Genomic DNA, 7,440 nt, shown 5'->3' with positions numbered 1-7,440 from the left:
AAATCGGGACATCTGGTCACTTTATGTGGTATTAACTCATTTCTCTTGGTTTTATTTTTAGACAAACTCCAGGCTGAGCTCAGTAAGTTCCATTCCCCCCAGTATCATCCTGCTCAGCATGTCGGTGTTCAGGGGCGTTCTCACCCCTCCGTCTGTGTTTGATTGCAGGGTGGAGATGCGCCCAGATCTACGCAGGTACTGTACATACCACTGGAGTTTTATCCATGGTGAGACCCACCTCTCCCTGCGAGCTCTCTGCTCCTTTCCCTGCACAGAGCATTTTCCTATGACGTTCAATAGGCTGAAAACAGCAATGTCACTGGGGTGGATGGAAGGGGGCAGACAAAACCCCTTTTGAGAAAGGGCTTATTGGTGAGGGAATACTGCCACTGGTGTCACCTCTCTAGGACGGTACCTGGGAACTGCAGGATGGACATTCTTATCTGTCCCATCATTTGCACTGAACTGCTCAGCTCTCTCCTCCCAGCAGCAGGGTTTCTATGCTCAGATTCTCTGCAGCTTGAGGTCTTCAAATCTCAATTTTGAGGATTTCAATAACTCAGTTATGGGTTAGGGGTTGTTATAAATGTGTATGGGTAGGGTTTTGTGGCCTGCCTTGTGCAGGAGGTCAGACTAGATGATCATATTGGTCCCTTCTGACCTATAAGTCTATGAGTCTATGAGACTGGGCTTTAGCCACAATTTCCTTCTAGCGTAACAGGCCCAGACAGGAGCTATTCAGTGTCCCCCTGGATCTGGGGGGCGGAAGGCCCTGTCCCCACTGCAAGGGCAGACAGGTTTTTGTAACCAGCCTGTGACGCTCTCCTGACCTAGTTGCAACAAGTTGTGCCCCCGCGGCAACTTTTCTGCCTCACAGCTGTGGCTGAGGGATGTGTGTGTGTTTGTACCCAGCCTGCTGCCTGACCGTGTGTGTGCCCTGGTGAAGCCTGGGAGAGTCTGGGCAGCTCCAGCAGGGATCAGAAAGCCCAGGGGCCATGCACACACATTGCAGCACCACTGGCCCAGGGGGCCATGCACTCCGGGGTATCCTACCACACAGAGCTGGGAGGGAAGGGGGCACCCAGGGCAGTTACACAAACAACGCTGGGGGTCCTGTTAGGGTCACCACCTCTGAGGTGCAACAAAACAGGAAATCTGCCTGCTTCATGTACACCACCTGTCCCCTCACCCGGTCACTGTCTCCCCCTCCGAATCCTGGGAGAGGGCACCAGCCACCAGAGGCTCCTGCTCCTGGACTGCCCCAAGTACCAACCTCACCCAGCAGGACATGGCACCAGATCTACCCTGCTGCCCCCAGCGGTGACCCCCACAGCTGGTACCTGCACGGTGGTGACTGGGCCCTACTAGCCCTGAGCTCCTGATCTCATTCACTGGTCCAAGCTGCCCTGTCTCTGCAACTCCTAGGCACTCTGCACCCAGAGGTCCCTTTGCATGGTCACTACCACCCCGCAGCTCCCCCACTACAGTCACTGACACACTTGGGACTTGTCATGTCCTGGGCAGACTCACAGATTTCCCAGGAGAGTGACATGGCAAAAGGGACAATGCTGGAAAAACCTGGACAGGTCGGGTTGCCAACTTTCTAATCTCCCAAAACTGAACACCCCTGCCCCACCCCTGCCCTGAGGTCCTGCCCCTGCCCTTCTTCTTCTCCGAGGCCCACTCCATCCCCCCTCCCTCTGTCGCTCGCTCTCCCCCAAACTTAGTCACTTTCACTTGGCTGAGGCAGGGGTTTGGGATCTGGGAGAGGGGGTTAGGGCTCTGGTTGGGGATGTGAGCTTTGGGGTGGGGCCAGAGATGAGGGATTTGGGGTGAAGGAGGGAGCTCCGGGCTGGGGCAGGGGGTTGGGGTGTTGGTGGGAATGACTGGTGTGGGCTCCAGGAGGGAGCTTGGGTGCAGAGGGGAATCAGGGCTGGGGCAGGGGGTTTGGGAGTGGTGTTGCGTGAGGGGGTTCAGGGTCCCGGCAGCACTTACCACAGTGTTGTAGTGACCAGGCAAGCTACTACCAAACTTCACCAGGACTTTAGTTTTAAAGTGGAAACCTCTTTACCAAGCTGCTGCTGCTGCACCCTCGGTAGCTCTCACTCAGCCTCCTCAACTCCTCCCCTCCCTCCTTCCTGTTTCCTGCCCTTTCAGACTCCCACAGCCAGTGCTCCCAGTTCTAATAATTACAAACAGCATCTAAACAGCACATTCCCTCCTCTCTTAAGAAACTCTCCCAATTAAAGTAAACACTGGTCTTCTAACCACAGAAACAAGACACTATACTGTTGGCAGAATATTACACTGAAAGCACTGTAGATACTACATAACGTAGTCTCTAGTCCAGACAGGTGGTCGTCTGGTCTGACAGGCGTCTCTCAGTGCAATGTCTTATTGTGTAGATACTAGGGTGAAGTCATCCAATGCAGACTGGGTGTTGACATAATCTCCTCTTGGTGCACAGGCAGGTGCAAGATAAGAAGCATTCCATACCCGCCCATCAGAAAATGATAGGTGTGAGGTCCCTTCTTCTCTCTGATTTTAAGAGGAGCTGTGAATTTCTGGTCCCCTTTGCGTCAAATTCCAGGTTTTTGTATTCTAACAAAGGAACCCCACTCAAACTTTGGTTCCTTAGCACCCCCACCGCTTGTCTGGGAAAGCCTTATACTTTGCTTGGTTCTGTTCAACTGTTTTTTCTCACATCATCCTTGGCTGAGGCCTCAGGTCGTGCCTTTAACAGTCCAGCAATGTTCAGTTTAGTATTCATCTGTTCCCATGTAGTAACTCTGTGGGTGATCTTTGCGTTGTGGCATGTCGTGTAGCCTGGAATGCTTGCAAGAAATTGGTAGTGAAGTGTATCTACAATCACCCTTCCAGTTCAGCCATTTGCAAACTCTCTTTCAAACGTCTGTTAATACTGTTCGATTTCCCATTGGCTTGAGGGTAATATAGGGATGACCTTCTGTGTAAAATGTTCCTCTCTGTCAGAAGAGTTTCAAACTCTAGGGAAGTAAATTAGTGGCCACTTCCAAGAGCTGCATGGACATAGGGCAGGCAGGGAGCCTGCCTTAGCCCCTGGCCCCCGCTTCGCCACTAACCAGACTTTTAATGTCGCAGTTGGTGGTGCCAACCGGAGCTGCCAGGGTCCTTTTCGATCGGGTGTTCCAATAAAAAACCAGATGCCTGGCAACCCTATGGACAGGTGCCAACCCTAGGTCCTGTCCACACGGCGCAGTAACACCCAGCTGAGCCAGGTACAGGCAGCCACATGCCAGCCCAGGCCCCTGGCAGGATGCTGAGCTGCCAGCTGCCATGGTCACTAACAGTGTTAACTCTGTCATGTGCCACACACCAGGCTTAGAGCCCCAGGCCCAGCCCCAGGAACTGCTGTAACCTAGACTCATGGCAATCCAGGGCTGGCGGGGGCAGGGAGCAGAAATAGCTGTGCGCACGGGGTGGGCAAATGGCCCCTTCTCCCGGCGCTGCAAGCCGCGGGGTCCGCGCTCCGGGCCGGAATGCGGGGCGAGCGCAGCAAGCTGCCGGCCCCTCCCCCACCTTATCCCCCCCCTGGAGCCATGCTGCCGTGTGCAGCGCTCTTGGGGGTTGGGGCTGCACGCTCCCGCAGGCAGCTTTTGGCTCCACGGGGGGCAGACACGCTCCCGCGCTCAACCGGAGGGGCGGGGCTGTGTGCTCCCACGGAGCAGCATATCTGGCTCTGTGTGGAGCCTCATGGTAAGGGGTCCAGGCTGGCGGTTGGATAAGGAGTGGGGCAGTTTTAGGGGACAGGGAGCAGGGTGGGTTGGATGGGGGGGGTGGTTAGGGCTGGGGGGTTGGATGGGGCATGGGAGTCCTGGGTTTGTGAGAGGGCAGGGAGTGAAATAGGGGTCAGGGCAGTCAGGGGAACCGGAGCAAGGAGGGTGCGGGGTCTCTGTAGGGGGTGGTCAGGGGACAAGGAGCTGGGGGGTTGTATGAGTTGGGAGTTCTGGGGTCCTGTCAGGAGGCAGGGGTGTGGAGAGGGGTTGGGGCAGGCAGGGAGTGGGGGGGGGGTTGGATGGGTCGGGAGTTCTGGGGGTCCTGTCAGGAGACAGGGAATGGTTGGAGAGGCATGGGAGTCCCAGGGGTCTGGCTGGGGATGGGGATGTGGATGTGGATGAGGGTCAGGGCAGTCAGGGGACAGATAGGAGGTAGAGTCCAGTCTGGGGAAAGGAACAGGGAGGCTTAGATAGGGGTGGGGTCCTGGGGGGCAGTTGGGGGCAGGGGTCCCTAGGAGGGGGTAGTCAGGGGACAAAGAGCAGCGAGGTTGTTTTTAGGGGGGAGCAGTCACCCAGCACTCTCCCTTGAACCCTGATCCCCGACCCCCCCCCCCCCACACACACACCACGCCCTCTGCCCTGAGCCCCGCACCCTCCCCAGGCCCCTACCCTGAGCCCTGTACCTCCCTCATACATACCCAGCCCTCTACTTGACTCCTTCATCCCCCCCCCCCACCCGCAACCCTAGCCCTGACTCTGGCACTCCCACCCATACCCAGCGCCCCTCTGCCCTGACACCTACACCCCCTCACACACTCAGCCCTCAGCCCTGACTCCAACCCTCTGCCCCCAGCCCTCTGGGTCCTGGCCGCCAGCCCCGCACAGCCCACTGCTGGTCTGGGGTTCTGGCTGACAGACCCTTGCCAGCCGGGGTCCCAGCTGCAGGCCCCTACTCAGCCCACTGCCGGCCTAGGTGGACAGAACCCCCAGACCAGCAGCGGGCTGAGCGGGCCAGCAACGTGAGATCAACATTTTAATTTCATTTTAAATGAAGATTCTTAAACATTTGAAAACCCTATTTATTTTACAGTACAACACTAGTTTAGTTATATAATATATAGACTTATAGAGAGAGACCTTCTAAAAAACGTTAAAATGTATTACCGGCACACGAAACCTTAAATGAGAGTGAATAAATGAAGACTCAGCACACCCGCTTCTGAAAGGTTCCAACCCCTGCCTAGAACATCCCTAGCAGGGTTTGTCCAGTTCTTACAAACCTCCAGTGACGGAGATCCCACAACTCCCCTGGAGCCTGGTGCAGAGCTTCACTGCCCTGAGAATTAGAAAGTGTTTCCTCAGCTCCAGCCTTAACCTCCCTTGCTGCAGATTGTGCCCATTGCTCCTTGGACAGGCCCTCGCCCTGCCCACTGGGGCACTGGCTGTGTCACCAAAGCCTGAGCATCGCTGTTATTGCACTGAATGGCTGCCGGCGCTGGGCTGGCTTAGGGAGGCAGTGAGGGCAGCTGGGTAGGGCCGTCTCCAGGCACCAGCGTAGCAAGCTGGTGCTAGGAGTGGCATACAGAAGGGGGCAGCATGTCCGGCTCTTCGGCAGCAATTTGGCGGAGGGTCCCTCACTCCCTCTCGGCGGTGGTAGAGTCACGGCAGAAGTGCCGCAGATTGCAGTCACGGCTTTGTTTTTTTTGGCTGCTTGTGGTGGCAAGAACGCTGGAGCCGGCCCTGCAACTGGGCCTTTAACTCCCCAGGCACCGATCTCAGCCCAGGCTGAGAGTCCGATTCCCAGCGGACAGGAGCTCACATCATAACTCACTTTAACACAGCCTCACCAGCCACCTCTGCAGGGAGGCCAAGGCCTGAAAGGTCCCCAGGGACGGTTCCTCCCCAGGAAGAGGTTCTAGCAGATGTCAGGGCTGAGCCATGTTGGCAGGACAGTGAGGGGCTGACACAGCTGCTGTGATGTCCTTGTCCCCTCGATACACAGAGCTCCAGCAGCCGGGGTGTAAACAACACTCGTAACCCCAGCACTGAACTCACTGATACGGCCCCAAGGTCCCCTCTGCTCCTGGAGTTAGGGAGTGAGTAAGGGGCACTGGAAGATGGGGGCCAGGGGCCATGGCCCCATCACTTTTACCAATGGGAGGGCTATTCTCTCCCACTTTTTACCAGCTGTAAGCATGTGCGACGAGGGGGAAGGGGGCCGAGAGGAATGACCCAGGTTGTTGGGGGGAAGATGTGATGTGAAGGCGGGGGCTCGGGGAGAATGGGCGGTGTGAGAGCAGGGATTCAGGGAGAAGGGGTGGTGCAGGGGCAGGAGCTCGGGGAGAAGGACTGGCAAGAGTGGGTGACCCCTCTACTTTTAGGGAGCTTCCATCACTCCTGGGGAGAGCACCATCCCAGATCCTGATCCACGGGGACATCTGTATATTTGTTGGGTGCACAGAGCTCTCTGGGTGGAGAAACTTTCACGCTCATCCAGGAACCTGTGCTGGGAGGCCCCACTGCCCAGGAGGCTGAGGGCTCTCACTCCCTGCCCTGAGACGTGAAAGGAGGGGCCCTGGGGCTGCTGGTCCCCATCCCAGGAAGGGGGTGAAGGGGACATGGACATAGACAATGTCCCCCGCTTGCGCTGTGAGGGGCAGATCCGGCTCCACCCTGGGCTTCAGAGCCTGAGCTCCAGCATGAGCCTGAAAGTCTATGTGGCTATTTTTATTTCCAAAGAGGGAGCCCCATAAGCCTGAATCTGTCCACCCTGTTCCAAGACTCGCTTCTGCAGGCTGTGTAGAAGGACCCAAAGTGTCTCCTGAGTCTGGGTGTGAAAGTTCCCAGTGTGTCAGCCCCAGGGCTGGTTGATGAGAACAACGTCTCCCTATGTCTAAACACTGCCATAGGCACTGGGCCAGAGTGTGGGAGAGAGAACGAATCTGCAGCACACTGGGTCAGGCGCCCACCTGGGAACCCAGAGCCCAGCTCCTCTGCTCCAGTGACCCTGTAATTATTGATCTGTAACCCCAGTGAGGGGAGGGGTTGCAGTCCCTGTCACAGCAGTGTCTCAGCCATATCTGCTGGGGTTTCCTTGCACTGATGTAGCTGCACCAGTGCAAACCCCTAGTGCAGACGCGCTGTGCAGGTGTGAACTGAGACTAGTCCCCCGGTGCAGCTTCTCCCAGATGGAGGGGGCAGTAAGTGGGGAAGAGCCCCCTGCCCTCCCCACTGCCTTGGCCTCATTAGCAACAGCCCATCAGTATGCACTCATATCCCACCCCCGAATCTTCCACTGTAATGCCCCTCAAGTGAGCCCAATGCAGACAACTACCCCCGTGGGGGTGGGACTGGGCCAGGTGAGGGGAGGGTCTGGCTGTGGGGTTTTCCTGGCTGGAAGGTGGGGTCTGTGGGGCCCACCAGCATGGAGAGTCCCAGCTGCTCCCCCTGGGGCAGGGCTGCACCCCCAGTGTGTATGGGGACAGCACTGACCTGCTCTGAGCGAGAAACCAACCACACGTGGCCCGACAGCAACAGAGATTCCCTGGGGCCTGCCTCTCCCTCCTCCCTCTCTGGCTTCCGCCCCTCCCTTACCCTTCCCCCACCGCTGTGAGGGACCCTGGACCCTGCATCTATTCTGACCCCTCACCAACATCCCTCCCTCTCTTCTCACTCCCTTTCTGCT

The 7,440-nt window shown here is 57.1% G+C and overlaps 1 long non-coding RNA gene across 1 annotated transcript; it reads left to right on the top strand.

Annotated features, from left to right (window-relative positions):
- The first annotated feature begins 6 nt into the window (after positions 1 to 6).
- Positions 7 to 1,552, top strand: LOC142047964 (uncharacterized). The gene is made up of 2 exons (XR_012657300.1): positions 7 to 82; positions 169 to 1,552. It is a non-coding gene; the product is annotated as an uncharacterized LOC142047964 (long non-coding RNA).
- The last annotated feature ends 5,888 nt before the right edge of the window (positions 1,553 to 7,440 follow it).

Source organism: Chelonoidis abingdonii, chromosome 19, assembly GCF_003597395.2.
Source record: "Chelonoidis abingdonii isolate Lonesome George chromosome 19, CheloAbing_2.0, whole genome shotgun sequence".
In the NCBI taxonomy this organism is placed as follows: domain Eukaryota; kingdom Metazoa; phylum Chordata; order Testudines; family Testudinidae; genus Chelonoidis; species Chelonoidis abingdonii.
This window is presented reverse-complemented; position numbering and strand designations above follow the sequence as displayed.